Raw genomic sequence first — 17,693 nt, forward strand, 5'->3', positions numbered from 1 at the left:
ATGACTTAATTAAGCTAGTGGTAAAAAGCAATACGTCTGGGAGGGTGTTAGTTACAAAAGCAGGGGAATGATATGATTTTCAGCAAGGTGGTCTGGAAAGGATTAGGCTTTGGAACCTAAACAACTAGATTCAAAATCTGATTCCTCCCTTGAATGGTATTTTGCTGTGGCTTGCTCTTTCTTTATGTTATTTTTCTTATGCAAAATGGTGACACTATTACATATTTTGAAGAAGTGTTGGGAGATTTGGTAAGTCATCCGACATTACGCTGGTTTCTTTTCTCCCCATGTCGACTAACACTGAGACTGGCAGAAGTCTGTGGGCTCAACAACCATTATGATAGTAGATGCTGCCATGCAGGGCTGAGACATAAAAACCATCCACCGAGTTCTGTTCCCTGATGCACCTCTAACTTTATGGAGTACTGTTTACATTTACCATTTCTGAGCAAGCAATTAAAACGACCGATTTTTAAATAACTGAAGAAATAAATATCTCCATAGAAATTCAGTGAACTATTACTTAGTCAGGTGTCATTCATGCTTTTTTTTTTTTTCTTTATCTTTAGAAAGAATAACACATTTGCTTTCAAAGCAAAAGATGCTGTGACTTACCAACAAGATCTGGCTGCCTTTTGCATGTTATTTGTTGTTACGGCAAGGGACGTTCTAAGAGTGACAAGAAAAGATAACATGGGAATATGAATAAAGAAATAAAGCCAGTTGTTATGGCAACCAGTTCTCCCAGAATAAGGGGTTGAATGAGCTCTCTCCTTAGTACCTTCTCCCTATTCCCCAATTTTGAGCCAAAGAAGATACATCTCTTTAAGTAGGCATGAGGATTATTCAAAGTACTCTATGGCATATATTTTTTTAATCTCTGCGATTCTCTTGTATTTTGAGTGATACCTAGATTGTGGATGTATTGTTTTATCACTTAGGCATTTTTTTAATTGAATCCTTTGCAGTGGAGATGATTGCTGATGCTAATCAGATTCTTAACCTTTCTACTCTAGAAGAACACGTGTCCTGGATTTCTGTCATTGAACTTTGGTGAGATGGGGCTAACAGTGAGTGACTAGTGTGTGTCAACAAATGGTAGAACACTGCTAGGCAGCTGGTGTGGGTCATAAGGGGTCAAGGCAAAGTTATGGTAGAAGAATTGGATAAAGATCTCTGAACCCAGGCTACAAGATTGAAGAAGCATGGTTTTCACTTTCTAGGTTCCTACAGTTATTTGAGATGTCTGCAAGGCAGCATTAGGAACTGGGGTCAAAGAGTTAAAGCTTCACAGTTCCTTGGACACTACAGATAGGAATGTGGAAATAGCCCATGATAGCAGTGACCCCAACAGTGGCAGGGAATTCCACCCAATTTTATGTAGAAACAATGGCCCCTGGATCTGAAGGAACTTGCTGAATTCTGAATGGGTCCTATCCCCCATCCATATGCCATGACAGCAGCAGCTCCTCTGTATTAATGGGAAAACAGAGCCCTGAACTCACATGGGTTAGAAACTAAACTTTCATTTACCCGTTTCTTATCAGAGGCCCTTATAAACTTTCTGCCACTACAGAGAGACAGGAGCTATGAAGCAGGCTTGACTTCTCACTGTGCAAATAGAGCTTAAACAACCTAAAATGTAAGCAACCTAGGAGAGGTTCCTCTTCTGCTGCTACAGCCACTACTAAGTCACTTCTTAGAAGAGGAGAGAGTGTGCTGCTCTAAGAAAGCAACACTCATCGTATCTAAGAATGGCTTCCGATGATGTCAACAGTTCATGATGCTGGATGTTTTCCCACCATCCAGAGAGGAATCCATTCCGGGGGTCCTCATCCCCCTAGCGTGGCTATCAGGGTCCTCTGCTAGTACTCAATTCAACTCCCTCACCCTGCACGTGGCAGAGAAAAAGGGGGTTGCTACATTTCGTCACATATCTCTTTTAGAAATAACCTGTTTTCTCGCAATAGGATCACAAGAAGGTTACCTGCTTAACAAAACTCCCACCCCTCCTCTGAGTCTACGGATCAAATCTTTCTGTGATTCATTTCAACAAGCACTCCTTGAAGCACCTTTATCTAATGGTACCAATCAAATGGGCAATCAATAAATATTGGATAACGATGGATAAATTTTAAGCCACAGAGTAAAGACTGTGCTGCTGAGCTGAAGGAGGTCAGTTTTTCTCTGGCACAGAATATAATAATTTCATTTTATGTACACACTTTGGGTGGTCAGATCCTTCAACAGTAGAACGTAACTGAAATGAAACAAAATTCCTTCAGCGACCACTGATCACTGGTAAACTTTCAAATATATAATGCAGCCCAATATGACTACAATAAGCAGGTAATAAAATGTTGGCCTTTGACCTTCCATGACTATTCATTTTAGTTCCTTTCTTACTCCAGGAGATGCATCCTTGGATATGTGTGTATGTGGGTGGGCAACTACTCTCTTGCATTTTCTGGCAGTCTTTTGCAATCAGTGGTCCTGTCAGACCCAGTGTTTCAGTTTCATAACTGTAATTGGATTGTCTGACTTCCTATTCAACTGGTACATGATTCTTCTTATTTCTCTTTTTTTAAAAAAATCAATAAGTGGTTTGTAGTACCTTTAATAGAGAGAAATCAGGTTTTACCATTTTATGGAGTTGACATTTTCAACATTTATCCCCAAAAAGACCATTGGGTCTGTCAGATCCAAGGCATAGGTTTTAAATTAATTGGATTGTCTGATCCCAGGGATGTACAATAATATGGACATATTTCATGGTAGAAATCAAAGAGCTATATCACCACTCCTTTGAACTATAATGCCTTGAACTCTATACTTACAAATAGAAACAATTTTTTCCTTTTCTTTCCCTCTCTTTGCAAATCCCTCAACTTATAATGAAGTTATAGAATTCATGAATAACTTTATGTTTAAGCCTGAGTCTGATGTTAAAACTACTAAAACACTATGGGTATGAATGTGTTTATACATTTACATGTATATAAAAAGTCCATATGTTTACACATATGCATTGACTTTAAACACACATTCACTCATGCATATGTGACACAAAGACCTGGTTACTTCCATTTTTAAGAGTAACTCATATTTCATGCATTTCTGCAAATACTACCTGACTCTATGGAACTTTGCTACGAGATGAAGATGCAAAGATGAGTAAGGCAGCGTAACTGCCACCAAGAGTCCTGAAGGAGGATAGACAGTTTCTGCAAAATAGTCAGTAAGTCCACATCTCTTAGCTTTTGGTTAATAGCTTGGTTCATTTTAGGATCCGGTTTGCACCACTGGTTCTGTACTGACTTGAACAAAAATACATTTCAAAATAATATAGGGTTTCGACTAAAGACTTGGGACTGCTTGCTTAAAATCAGATTCATTCCACATTTCATTGCTGTCTGTAAGTATTCATTCCGCAGGAGGTAGAGGTTTTTCCACTGGATAGAGATCATTATCAAATGTTGCCATCTTCCTCTGAAGCATTCACTATTAACTGCTGTTGGAAGCAGGATTCTAGACTGAGTGGGCCATTGGTTTGTTCTGGTAGGACAGTTCCTGAGCTTTAATGGGCATACACTGTTTGGAAGAAAAAGAAAAAACTAACAGAGACAAACTTGAATATTTTGAGTAGCGCTTAATGGATTAATCTGGTGTGTAGAGTTTACCGTTTCATTTTTTAATTTAATTTCATTGCTAAACATGAAACCTTGAAGTTCAGGAGTACAAAAAGAGAAAAAAAAAAAAAATCCAGGTCATGATAAAAAGTCCGCTTAGCCAACTCTACTTGGAAGCCAGATTTGTACATTTTCAAGCTGGTTATTTACTGAGGGAGGAGTCAAGTTAGAACAAGACTATAAAGGGTAGCAGGCTCTTTCAGAACTTCAGCACAAGGAGGGGATGAGCAGATACTGATTGCTATACTTTTTGGCTACATTTGCTTTCAAGCTCAGTAGACCTCATTCATCTGTGGTCCCTGATCGAAAAGCCAAGGCAAAACACCGTCTCTCCATGTGCCAAGTCAAAACTGGGACTGAGATTTGCCTGATTCAATTTAAAATCAGTCATGGAGAAACAGTTTCTTAACAATGGCCTGAATTATCTGGACTTGATATTTATTTTAGAAAAATTCACTAGACACTGGTCTATCCCATTTTATTATACCGATCTCCTGTAGTTGAAAGAATAACGGCCATTTTGTGAGCTATTCAGTTCAACCACATGATATAAATACATTCATAGGACAAAAATTGTCAAAGTCATGCCCCCCATATGGTGAAGGAACTAACATGAAGCCAGGATATTGGCAAGGATCTCCATATTTTACAAGATATTGCTTGTAGTTCTGTGGGGGAAAAATTCCATGTGTGATAAATTTAGAGGTACCTTGTGAAGGAAACCCTCTTCATGATTCAGTGTGACAAGTTTCACAGTAAAAGCTCTAGAAAGTTCTGCAGCAAATTAATTTATCTAAATAAATTTCTTAAGGAATATTGCGCTGGACCATAAAATATTTTTTCTGGTCAAATTCCTATCAGCATTTTAGAGGACAGTGATATTTCATGATTCCATGTAATACAGTTTGGGAAACTGCCCCAGGCTGGAAGTTTCCTGATGACCCATTACTTGCCTGTCCTTGAACCTCTAAGGGTTAACACAGTGCCTGGGACCACACAGAGTTAATTTTCCAAACCTAAAAAATGAAAGCTTTAGATACACAGTTTGTAATCTAGCTCTCATATGCTGCATGCTGTTTTAAAGGAAATTATATCTCCTCTTCTCATTCAGTGAACTGGCATTTCATAAAATCAGGTTTGAATAAATTCAGATATTTTTCTTAGAATGCATTTCGCAGCTAAGGGATAACATTCTGAACACTGCAACATTCTCCTTCCTTAAAAGATGTGTGTCTGTCTTCTCATGCTAAACTTCTGTTTTGTTCTTTGTGTGTGGGTAGTAATTGCCTGTGACTGATGGAATGGGTATACAATATAGGTGTCTTATTATTTTTTTTCCTTAACCTATTTTTAAGCACCCAATGTGGAGGCTTGCAGCCTGTGGTGCCTCCATGAATATTATCTGAGAATATCAATAAATCTAAACCCATCACCAACAGTGATTACTTTCTTCATTCTGACAGTGACAGTTACATTATTTAGATACAGTTGTAGAGCAAGCAACAGACGGAGATACCTTCCTACAGACTCTAGTTTCTAGGTTACATTAATCACCGTGGTACAAAATCACAACCACAAAGTGATTTTCTGTCTATATTCTATTTGGGAGATAGATGTGAACAGGGCTGCAACTTATTTTTCCTTGTTTGGCCTCAGGAGTTGCGGTTGTCAGTCACGTCAGAGGCTATTTCTTCCTCCTGTACTGAGAATCCTCCCTCTCCGACGCCTTCCAGCTGTTTGCTCCACCTCTTTTCTCCCTCTCCTCTGTCTTCAAACTCTCCCTCTCTATTGGTTTCCTCCTCTCAGCATAGGAACATACTCAAGAATCTTCTACCTTGAAAAAAAAAAATCCACCCTCGTCCTTCCGCTACCTTCTCCTGTTCTCTCCCCTTCCTGGCAGGAAGGAGCTACTTGAATGAATGTCCTTTATTCCCTTCCTCACTTCCTCACCTCTCATTTGCCACTGCACCTAGGACAACAGTTAGGCATCTCTCGGGAGAAGTCTCCTCTGTTAAGAAGTCTTCCTTTACTTTGCCCACCTCTCACTTTAGGTTTGGAAATGTACCCCCCAACACTGGGCTCTAATCCTACCTTAAACCCTCCCCTCTCTTACAGAACTTCCCGTCTCATACTATAATGTCTTTTGTGTCTGCTTGTCTTTGTAAAAGGTAGAACCTATGTCTTAATTATCTCTGTAACCCCAACATCCAGCATAGTGCCTGGGGGCAACTGTAGGGACTTAATCATACCTATTATGAGCATGCAACTTTTGGGATCAGATTTCTAAAGCTAGCTTGGAGGAAGAGAAATGGGAAAGCTCCCCATTTGCAAGTGCGCTTTGTGTTTTGTGCTGAAAGCCTCTGATAAATGCAGCCGTGTGATCCAATTAACTTTCTAGTACTCAGGAGAGAGAATTACGGGTTCTGCCAACTTGCCACCGACTAATCTTAATTGTCTTTTTGACCTATGCTAGTTGCATTGAGGGTAGGGGGATTACTGGTAATGTTGCAGTTTAAAGTATTAACATTATGTAACGTATAGATTATATAAAGGAGATTTGACCCCCTTTGGAAAAAGATAACGGAAGTTAACAAAGTATAGCTAGTATAACTTCACTAATTAAACCAGTACCTCAGAATATTTCAATATAGGATTTTCTTCTAAGTCTCTGGGTGAACCTGAATGATATGGTCAATGTTTCTTACTACAGAATCCTTCTTTATAATGTATAAATGGCATTTTTTAAATCGTTCTACAGCTTGAGCAATATTAATGAGTTAAGGCACACATGCTGAGTAATTCCCAAGTAAAAGTTTAACATGTGTGTATACCAAGGTCCTCCAATGATAACCACCATCCTACCAAATAACACAATCACACATCAACTGTAGGTCACCAGTTCTTACCCTTGCTCCTAAGTTCTGACTACTTTGAGATGCTATTTTCAAAGAGTTCTCTTCTTTGGTCCTTGAGTCACCTTAAGAAACACAACTCGGGCTTCCCTGGTGGCACAGTGGTTGAGAGTCCGCCTGCCGATGCAGGGGACAAGGGTTCGTGCCCTGGTCCGGGAAGATCCCACATGCCGCGGAGCGGCTGGGCCCGTGAGCCATGGCCGCTGAGCCTGCGCGTCCGGAGCCTGTGCTCCGCAATGGGAGAAGCCACAACAGTGAGAGGCCCACGTACCGCAAAAAAACAAAACAAAAAACACAACTCACTCAGGAAAGCCACTCTTCCAGAAGCCTCATTACCCCAGACCCATGATCACTCCTCCTCCCAACAACTCACAGAGTATCCCTTCTACAAAGGAGGTCACAGGGGTGGTGGTGGGGAGGACTCACTCCAAGATCAATATGTGAGTTGGTGAAAGCCCTACCTTCCTCAAAGAATGATGGAACTTGTTTCCTCATCAAGGAACCCATAGGCAGCAGTGTTCATGGTGCCCTCAACTGGAGCCAAGAACACATTGACCCAGAGACACCATAAGATAATGGACAGCCCAGTTTTCCAGGTTTCTGCTATAGCTCTGCTACAATGTCTATTCAACTGACCTCTTTGAGCTAGCAAGAAAATCTAATCCAAATGCCTTTAAGACTTACTGTATCAGACAGAACTTCATAAGCAATATTCAGTCCAATTTTCTGGCCCATAGGTCTGGGATTCTGTTTGTCATAAATTATGAAGAGGAACCTTCAGAAGATTTACATCAGCAGGGAATCTCACCTGCCCACCTCACCTTCCCCTGCCAAACTAGTATCCTGAGCTACTACGATACGAGAACTGGGCTAATGATGGGAAATGTTCAATAGGGAAATGCTCAATAGAGATGACTGACCTTCCCGACATGAAAGGTTTTTCTTCAGATTGAAATAATGAATCACAATCTTGAAACTGTAAATCCCCAGCCCCCAGATTTCCCCTAAGTCATTAGAATGAAAGTCAGGTCTCCAAAGTTTAAGGGTATGACAGCCTTCAGAGAAGTGGAGGGTCAAAGCATCACTTGAGTAATTTACATAAACCACATCCTTTATCTCAAAGGGAGTTTTTTGCTGATAATCATGCTAGTTGGACCTAAATTCTCTGGATAATTCCACCAATTCTCCTCCCTGTTATGTGTAGATCAAAGTGTAATGACTTGGCCTGGGACAACTGAGAAATTAATAACTGAAGCAAGGGTTTAAGAAATCCATAGTAATGACACAAATGAGGCCTATCAAATTAGAAAACCAAAATGAAAACACACTAAACACTTCAAAATTTAATTAGAAAAGGTTCCAAGTTCAGACCTCACTGAGGCCATTTCACACCAGCACTCTATATTGGAACCTGAGGAAGAGAGTCATTATGGTGAACGTGACCTTGGCGAGGAGGTAAGATCTGCTCACTGCCTCCTTTACTCTGTCTGCCTTTTAGGGTTCTCCCCTTAACATCTTAAAAAAGACAGGACTACAAAAAGAAACAGGCAAGCATCTCTTCAATTTAACCTTCACAAGAGACAGAGTTCAGTCTTTTTTTTTTTTTTCCAGTAATAACGGTATTGCAATTGATTTGAGGCTGCTTACCATAAACCATATGAAAATATTTTTCAAATTTATATACAAACTATGAACCATAAATTGGCTGCCGATCCCTATGAACCATTTCTACTGACTTTTAAGTGCGATTGTACATCCGGTAAGCCTCACTTTTCTCCTTTGCAAAAAAAGGGGCTTGAAGGTTATATATGTTTAGAATGAGTCATCTTTCTTTTCTATAGCCTCTTTCATACAAATTGTATATCCTGCAAACACTTTATAGACTTCTATAATATGGGAGAGTGTAAAGAATAAATTACAAGGGACAAGGGAGAAGACAAGCTTCTATTCCTCTGTGAAGTTTATGTGGTACCTGTCTCTGAAGGCTCTAGATGCTTTGCGTTATTATTTCACATTTTCAGATTTAGCCACTTTATTATGCATTTAGTTCTCAAGTTATTACTGTGTGATGACCGACACTGCCATCAATCACATTTTTATCAGTGAGGAGGCTGAGACAAACTGAGGTTTCTACAAGGTCCCACAGTAAGTACAATGGCTAAAGGTCACGCAGAAAATAAGTACTCAAATTCCATAGGGTCCACGCGACACACTTCAGAATATAAGCACCAGGTGACTTTGCAAGGAGTGGGCGTCATGGTTGGGTTATTATAATACACAATGTATCCACATCCCCTCCCCCCAAACTAGCTTTATGATTTGTAAAGTTAGTACACAGTGGATATACACACACAGACAATTTCAGTTATGGGAAAATTTTGGATCCAATTCTGTGAAGAACTGTCTGTGTATCTGCATTAAAGTTGGCTTGGGTCCTGAACCAAGCCTGTTGCAGCCTTGCAGCCATCTGTAATTTAGAATCTCCTTTCCTATCTTTGGAAGTTTCCTCCCTCCTTTTGCCTTAGCCAACCCAAGCCTTTTCCCTTCCATTCCTGGTTGTTATTTCTCATTCGTCCATTTTATAATATGCTTCAAAAATTTAGTTTGTTAATAGACCCTCATTCTTATATCCTTAAGATAAAGCACTAATTTACAAAAAAAAATGTTGCTAATGATTTCTTTCTTTCTCCTCTTTCGGAGAAACTGCCTCACAGGACTGATCTAGGTTGTGTTTCTTTGGTACGTGTCAGGTTTAAATGCAGCCAGAGTGGGGAGTCTGCATGCATCCTAGTTCTGGGTCCCTGTGTTCTTCTCTCCCCATCACAGACAAGCTGACAATGTAGGATGGGAGGGGGCTGCTTGAGCAGGGGTGGGGTGGGTGAGGACCAGCCAGGGACTGCCTGAGAAAGGCCAGAGCACAAGAGGTGTCCATGAACCTGGAACAGAAAACTCACTGTGTTCAGAAAACAGAGCTCTTCCCTAAGGCAGGTAGAGCTAGTAACAACCTCAAGAGCTGCCATCTCATGAGCAGTGCCAGACCCTCTTCTGGGCTATAAAACCAAGAGCAGTATTAACCGTCCCGTTTAAAGAGGAAGACTCTAGCTTCTTTTAGCAAACTTTACACCTTTACCTGGAGAAGCTGGTGTTTTCCACATGCCACGGTTCCTTCCAGGGTTATGTATACAAGTGGACTCTTAGCATTTACACACAAACATACACACACTCATATACACACCCATAGTTTCCTAGTAGGTGGCAAAATTTGGGTGGGATGAGTGTGGCCAATCCATGAGTACATAAAATACTACACAGAACTCTCTATATTACTGAGTAGACACAGATTATTGTTTGTTTCCTTAGTGAGATTTTTCAGCTACAAAGAAAAATGCTTCATGGAGGCCACAGCTCCATGAAGTGGAGCTATTACACTATTACAGTGTAACAGTGCGCTGTAATTCAACTGTGGTTGTAACTGCCAGTGATCACAACAGTGGGGGAGGGGATCTTCTTCCCACCACAGCTCCAGGAGCTGAGCTTTAAGTCAAAGGGAAAGAGAAAGAATGGAGCAGCTCCAGACAGCACAGATACTGCTACTCTGGGTTGGAGACCAATGGAAGGAAGCTGTAATTCCATACCCCGGAACTGGGTTTTCTCCCTCTCTGGGCAACTCCCAGTCTGGTTAGTGAACTGGAACTACCGTCCGCAGACTAGCAAGGATGCTAATCACCTCCAGCGTCAGTCTGCTGCTGACCAGAAGACGGACACTGTGCTCCAAAGAGCCAGGAAAGCCAAGGGTGCTGCTGACGGGGCTGAAGGCCCGTCAGGATGACAAGGAGAACGTTTCCGAATTTGAAACAATACGGAACAACTTTCTCCCTTCCCGACTCCCCACCATCAGCTCCACCAGCCTCAAATGAATAAAGCCGTGGCTTTTTGACATTATAGTCTATTACTGAAAGACAAGCTTGAGTGACAGGTAAACAGCAGCAAAAGAATGGGTTTCCACAAATACTTATTTATGAAGAGTATGTGGCATACAGAATAAATAAACCTGCAGTCATTGTTTCTTTTTGAAATTTGTAACCTGTCATCATAGGTTAAATAACTGTCAAGGGAGCTCATACTTGTGAAGTTTTAAATAGGAACTGGAATTGGTGTTTCCCTATGGTAGATGGATGTTTCTACACATTGCCATTTCTTTCTTTTCTACAAAAAGTTACATTTAAATGTACAAAAAATAACTCAAAATATGTATTCCATGAGGGGAAAGGAACTGGGAGGTGGAATGGAATTGCGGATGAGTGGAGGAAGGTCAATTTATGTTATATGACTACTCTTTATCTGCAGCTATGTTTATATACTTTTAGCGCTCTGCAGGTTTATCTAGTTTACTCGCTACTGTTTCTTACTACTGATCTTAATTGCTCCTCAACAATAACCTGTTTTATTTAACTGATCTTTGAAAATTCCATGAAACCATATTTAGGGGCATTGCTTACAGCATCTTTTCTCTCTTCCACTCAACTTCTGTCCTCTAAATGGGTTTCTCTTCCAGCCTCATTTGCTTTTTATTTTTTGCTTGTCTTCCCACCGTCTTTGTCCTCCTCGCTCTTTCTCTCTATTTTTATAACCGTCCTGTTGACTCGATCCTCTTCTTTCTTGTTGCAGCTGCAGCTCTTTCCAGTTTTCTCTACGCTGCTGCTTGCTGTTGTCACTAAACACTTTTCTTTTCTTCCTGTCTACATTTTTTTTTTTGCTTTCCTCATTTATCCTCCCCATTCCTGTATCTCCGTTAACTTGGAAGTTTTTAGAAAAGCAAAAAGGACATGAAACTTGAAAGTTTCAAAGTGACAGGAAAACAGAACACTCAGGCTTGCCTCAGCAGAGACTGTGTCTCCATTTCTGCACTAGAATTACACGGAATTAGTTCAAAAATTGAGAGGATATAAGGGAAGTTCGTGTATCGTTTAGATGAGAGAATTTAATGTTGAATGACTTGTTCCCATGAGTAGTCATCTTAGATATGCCTCTGATAAAAGGAATTAGGCAGTTTCCACCGTCTATGAGACAAAGTGTACTGGCAAGTGTCTCACACCAGCAGATAAGCAAGATGCAGAGGAAGGGGACAGTCATTCCGGCTTTATCATTCCAATTCTATCTAGTTTATTTAGACAATCCTGAAAATTAGAGGATCCCAGACCTCCCATTTGACTTGTAACAAAAACCATCTAAACAGCAATTAAAAGGAATAAGTTTAGTTATACTTCACACACACGATCATATCCCAAGAATGACACACTCCTTGATGAAAGGTGAAAGCTAATCAGATAACCAAATGAGTGTGTAGCTAGTGTGTCTATTCTGTAGACTATATGCTTGAACCATTTTCAGATTTCTTTTGCAACCCCCTTGAGATGTCTGATGCCATGCAGATTTCTATATTGTCTTGTATGAAACCTGTTTTTTCCTGGTCTGCACATAATCAAGTAAGGGATTCACATTTTTCCCCCTCTTCTCTCTTATAAGCAATGCTTATAAAAGGACATTCTTACATTCCACTCACATCCCCTTTACTACACAGGTACCTATCTTGGTACTGTATGTGTATGCATGTGTGTGTGTGTGTGTGTGTGTGTGTGTGTGTGTGTGTGTGTGTGTAGAGTTATACATCTTGCCAAGCACAAAAGTGCTAGTGAAATACTGGCACCCTTAGAAGGAAGAAAGAGGACCTGTTTAATTTTTCCAATTCCAATAGACTGTGCTACCCATGAGCTGAGGTAGCACATAGTGCTGAACATAACAAACAACCGGTGGGATGGCAGAATTCCACAATAATGACGCTTGCTGCCCTGTCACTCCCACTGTTCCATAGGGAGGATGTGGCGACTTTGAAACCAGAAAAGGCAGGCATTTATGATGTCCCCAGGGCACAAGGATGAGGAGGGCAGCCTTGTTGAACACAGTTTCCTCTTCTTATTGTCATTCAGGGAACATAAGGTTTTTGAAATCTACAGATCATTACTTGAATAAAATATTCAATAACATACAAAACTCTATTTTCCCCCTAATCTCTGCCCCAAGCCTCACAGTCTGATCAGCTCCACCACTCCCACCTTCCATGAAGCCAAGAACCAACATGGAAAATAATTTTGCTATCATATCTCCTCACAATCGGATGGCCATCCTGTTACGCTGATTTTGAGAAATTCAAGTCGTTACCTTTGAGGAGCAATTAATGTCTATTTCCAGTCCATTATCCCTTTTCAGGACAATGGGCAGTATTTCAAGGGCTTTTAAACAGGACATGGATATCCCATCAAATATTTTTTATCTGAGCTACAGCTATGGCCACCAGGCAAACTGCCAAAAATGTGACCAAGTTCAAAACATTCAAAGCTAAGCTATATTCCTCTCAAGAACGGTCTAGGCCTGGTGAGGCATATCCAGGCTTCCTATCTGGGAAATTCATGGTTCATGCCCAAGATGAAAATTATGATTTCTTCACGATGTGTGGGAACCAGAAAGGCACGGAGCATCTGAAGTAAAATGAAAACAATTTAGTTCTGTTGACTGTCACCCTCTGTTGTTGATTTCCACACATCTGTGCATTTTTCTCTTATTCAAGACTTCATTTAAATGTGCTGGTTTTTGACAAAGATGAAGAAAATCCATAACCAAAGTTCTCTTGCTCACTGCATTCATGTTTTCATAGACTAGGTATCTATCTGAAGGGAGTTACCTCTTCAGCAAGTCCACACTCAGACAGATAATGTGTGTGTGTGTTTCATAATCTGAAATAGCAAATGTTTCAAGTGGGAAACGCTCTACTTTTCAAAGAATATCACTTCTATATCACCATGGTTAATCAGAACCCTGCACACAAACTCCACTGGGGAGAAAAACAAAGGCCCTTATGACAGAAGGGAGCCAATACAGCACAGGACTCAGACCTCCTGAAGACCTCGGGAAGACTGAAAATGGGGGTGTCCTTCTCCATTGGCTGTTTGCTAATGAGGCCTAGGTGTGTCCCCCTTCTAAGTCCTGACAACTTGAAAAGGATGTGCAATTCATCTCAGCTCCCTTCCCAGATGACAAGCAAGTTGTAAATTGTATCCATTCCCACTCTCCCTTGTTTATCTGCCCTGACAGTCCACTGCAGCTCCTGTGTAGCTGGCAGCCCAAAGGGCATATGTGACTTTTCTCAAGCTGTTCCCAGCTGTCAACAGTGCCTCTGTCCCTATTTTATTTTTCTATCTGTTGCTTCTTTCAGAGCTCCCTCTTCCTCTTTCCTTGATTTCCAGTCTCTCACTGTACATCTCTCTTCCTCAAGTCACCTGCATCTTTCAATTTTATCACCTTACAAACTGCAGCTTTGTTTTTTCCCCTGCCTTTCTTTTCTTTAAAAACTTTTCATTACCTTCATTTTATAATTTATTTGTATTTTTTCTCTTTGATTTTTGGCAGGAGGAGCTCAGTACTTGACACAGCATACTAATGCTTTCAGAAATATTGAGTGATGAAAAAAAAGAGAAAAAAAAATCTCGATTACTTTCATTTTCACACACTGCTCATCCTCAAAGATCTCAGGTCTATTTCACTCTCCCCCTCTTCTTTCCTATGCTTCCTCTCTTAAGCATTATTTCCCTTCACTTATCTGCTACTTCAGATCTTTACATATCCCACAGTAGTCAGGATGTGACAGAGGACTGGCCTGTGATGCTTACTACCAGAAATATTCTGCAAGTTCAGGCTTCTGAAAGAAACAACAATATATTATGTTTTATGTGTCCATTTGGGAAACTTAAGACATATGGGGGCTTGGCAGAAACATCATCAACTTTAGAGTAGTGCTCAATCATCCCCACAGAGAACATTCTTACAACCTATCACTGCTTCTAGAAAATGGGTACCGACTCTGATGGAAAATAAATGGGAACAGGAAAGCTTTAGGAAATGCTCCCAAGTCTTTTGTGGAGGACTGGATTAATAAAAATGGCCAGATTATTGGGGTAGGATGGGCTATTTTTGTGATACAATATGCCATTAAACCATCACCCTTTGCAATGCTCCATCTGTAACTATATGGGTATACTGGAAAGAAGAAAATCTTTCTCTGATATTCAGGGCTTAAAGGCTCAATTTTGCTTTTTTGAATTTTTTTTCCCTCATGTTGGCAGAAAAATCTTTTTCAGATCTCATTTTTTGCTTTAAAAATACGATCTTCAATCCAGAAAGGTTCTCTCTAAACCAAAGATGACACTTCTGTGCTATGAAAAACAGGAACAAAGATTAGATTCAACTAACTATTTGGCAGTCGCTACAGGGAGCTACTTTGCTCCCCCTCCTTTTCCCCTTACCCTCCCAACACATTTCCCATGAATGCTCTTCCGTATCTGGAGAAGAGCTCGAGGTGAGGAAGGCTGTACACAGTGAATTGGGAATGCTTTATTCATGTAACCGCAGACCTGTGACCATAAATTCAAAAATTTTACTCAGTCATCTTCTCCCCATCATTTATTATTATCTTTTTTCCTTTGAGAGTAATTTTGTGTTTGTTTATTGCTTGGATTTTATGAAACTCTAAAGAAATTGTTTTATCACGTCAAATAATCAGGAGTATTCTTGTCTAAACAGTTTCAGGTCTTTCTCCATTCATTAATACTGATTTTCAAGCAGATTATGGTCCAGAAATCTCAAAGACCTAGTTATTCTTGAAGGTGTGGCCACTGTCATTGATTAAAGTCATTATGCTGGTAGCTAAATATTTAGCAGGTTGTGATGAATCAGGCACACTAGACAAAGGCATTTCTAAATGGTAAAAAAGCCTAAGAGAGTTCTCCTTTGTTCCCAGGATAAGGAAGTGAAATGACAAGTTCATCTGAGCCAGAGCTCTGATGACCAGCAGCTCTTGCTGACACTCGATATGATGACGGCATTTTCTTGTTCTTTTTCTCCCACTTTTTATTGTCTCTCTATTTTTGCTCTCTGTATTAAAAATGATACTCATTTTGCTGCTAGGTGATGAAGGAGAAAGAAACACGTGTTTCACAGATCAAAAGCAACGCATTGCTTTAGAGCAAAACTGTCTTAGTGTTTTGTATCATCAATCTCTCTGGCTTTATCCATCACCACCACCACTTCGTCTCTTGTGGTTTTGAGGTTGATGGCAACAAGACAGACACCATTACCTAAATACAAAGAAACACAGGGAAGAAGCCCTGATTCTAGAACTTTTCTGTGCCGATACTCAGACTAACTACCTAGAGACTCATGGTCTTCCAAGAGCATGCACAAGTGCATTTACTTACTCATTTATTCACAACCACTTACTGAGTTTCCACTACCCCTGGATTCTTGGAATAGTTTCTGCTTCTGCTGGAGCCCTTCTTCAATCTATTCTCAGCTCAGTATTCAGAATGATCCTGTTCAAACCCATCAGTCACTCCCCTTCTCCAAACCTTCTTAGCCCACTGAGACTAAAAGCGTGGCTTCCTTACAATGGCCCCATACATTGTCCTCAGTCATCTCTCTGACCCGTTTCCTTTTAGTCTCTCCTCCCTTGCTCTACTCCTCCCCAAAGAGTTCCTCCCTATTCCTCAAAATAACAGATGAGCGCTCACCTCTGTGCCTTTGCACTTGCCCTTCTCTCTACTTCTAGCACTCTTCCTGCACCTGTCCACAGTGAGACCTTTCCTGGCCCTCCTATCCAAAATTGCAGTCCCTCCTCCAGTCCTCCCTTATCCTTTTTCCATGATTTATTATTCTCCTTAACACTTGTCCATCTGTACCACACCATATATTTCAGCTATTTGTTTTTTATGTTCCCAACTAAACTGTAAGTGGCATGAAGGCAGAGATTTGTTTGTCTCATTGCTATAGCTACAGTGTCTAGGGAAGTGCTAAGCATAAAACAGACCCTTAATTAATGTAAGCTGAATAAATAAACTGGGGCAGGGAATTCAATGGTCAATAAGACAGGCTGCTCCCAGGGATATCATAATCCATTGGGCAGACCAACCACCTTTAAAGAGACAAGCAATAATTTCAAACTCTGATAAGCACTATAAACAGCAAACAAGATATTGAGATAGAGCGCAAAAGGAGAGAAGATGTCCTGTAGAATCAATGGTCATGAAAGGCCTTCCTGTGAGTTAGACCTGAAGGATGAGATAAAGCTGAAACACATTAGAGGAGGTGCTGGAGGCAGGGGAGGGCGGCAGCAAGAGAACAGCAAGTAAGAAGACTGGTGTCTGGAGGCAGGAGAAATCTTGGTGTGTTGCAAGAAAGGAGAAGACTTGCGGGGCTGGATCTAAGTTGTCTGAAGAGCCATAACGTCGTTGCTCACTTTTATGAGGCTTTACTGAGACGCCAGACACTTTTAATCTGCTCATTAAATGTCCTAACAGCCCTATGCAGTAGGAAATACCCTATCATCCATTTCATAGGAGGACATGGGGTGCACAGCTAGTAAGGGGTAGAAAAGGGACTGCAGAAATTAGGCTCTGAACACTGCACTCTTGCTGTCTTCCTATACAGCAGAATTTTACACTTTAATGGGTGCGCTGAGGATCAAAGAAGCATGTGTTTAAGCGCTATGTACTTGCACATGGAGTGTTTAAAAATCACGCAATATAATAATTAAAATAATAAGGAGTATTATAAGAATAATAAATTAGGAGTTTGGGATGAACATATGTACACTACTATATATAAAATAGATAACCAGCAAGGACCTACTGTATAGCACAGGGAACCCTACTCAACATTTTGTAATAACCTATAAGGGGAAAAAAAACTGAAAAAAAATATGTATATATAGCTGAATCACTTTGCTGTACACCTGAAACTAACACAACATTGAAAATTAACTATACGTCAACAAAAAAGTAACGTCAACTCAGTTTAACAAAAATAATAAGCCATGCTTATTATTATTTTTACCTGTGAACAAATGAATATACTATACTATCTTGACCTTACAGAGAAGAAGATGGGTGGTATAACTTCCATAAGGTTACAGAGACAAAGCAGCACAGTGTCAGAATGAAAACCTATCTTCCCTCAGACCGCACAGGGTACCTGCCCTGATCAA

Source organism: Delphinus delphis, chromosome 4 (genome assembly GCF_949987515.2).
Source record: "Delphinus delphis chromosome 4, mDelDel1.2, whole genome shotgun sequence".
Taxonomy (NCBI): Eukaryota; Metazoa; Chordata; class Mammalia; order Artiodactyla; family Delphinidae; genus Delphinus; species Delphinus delphis.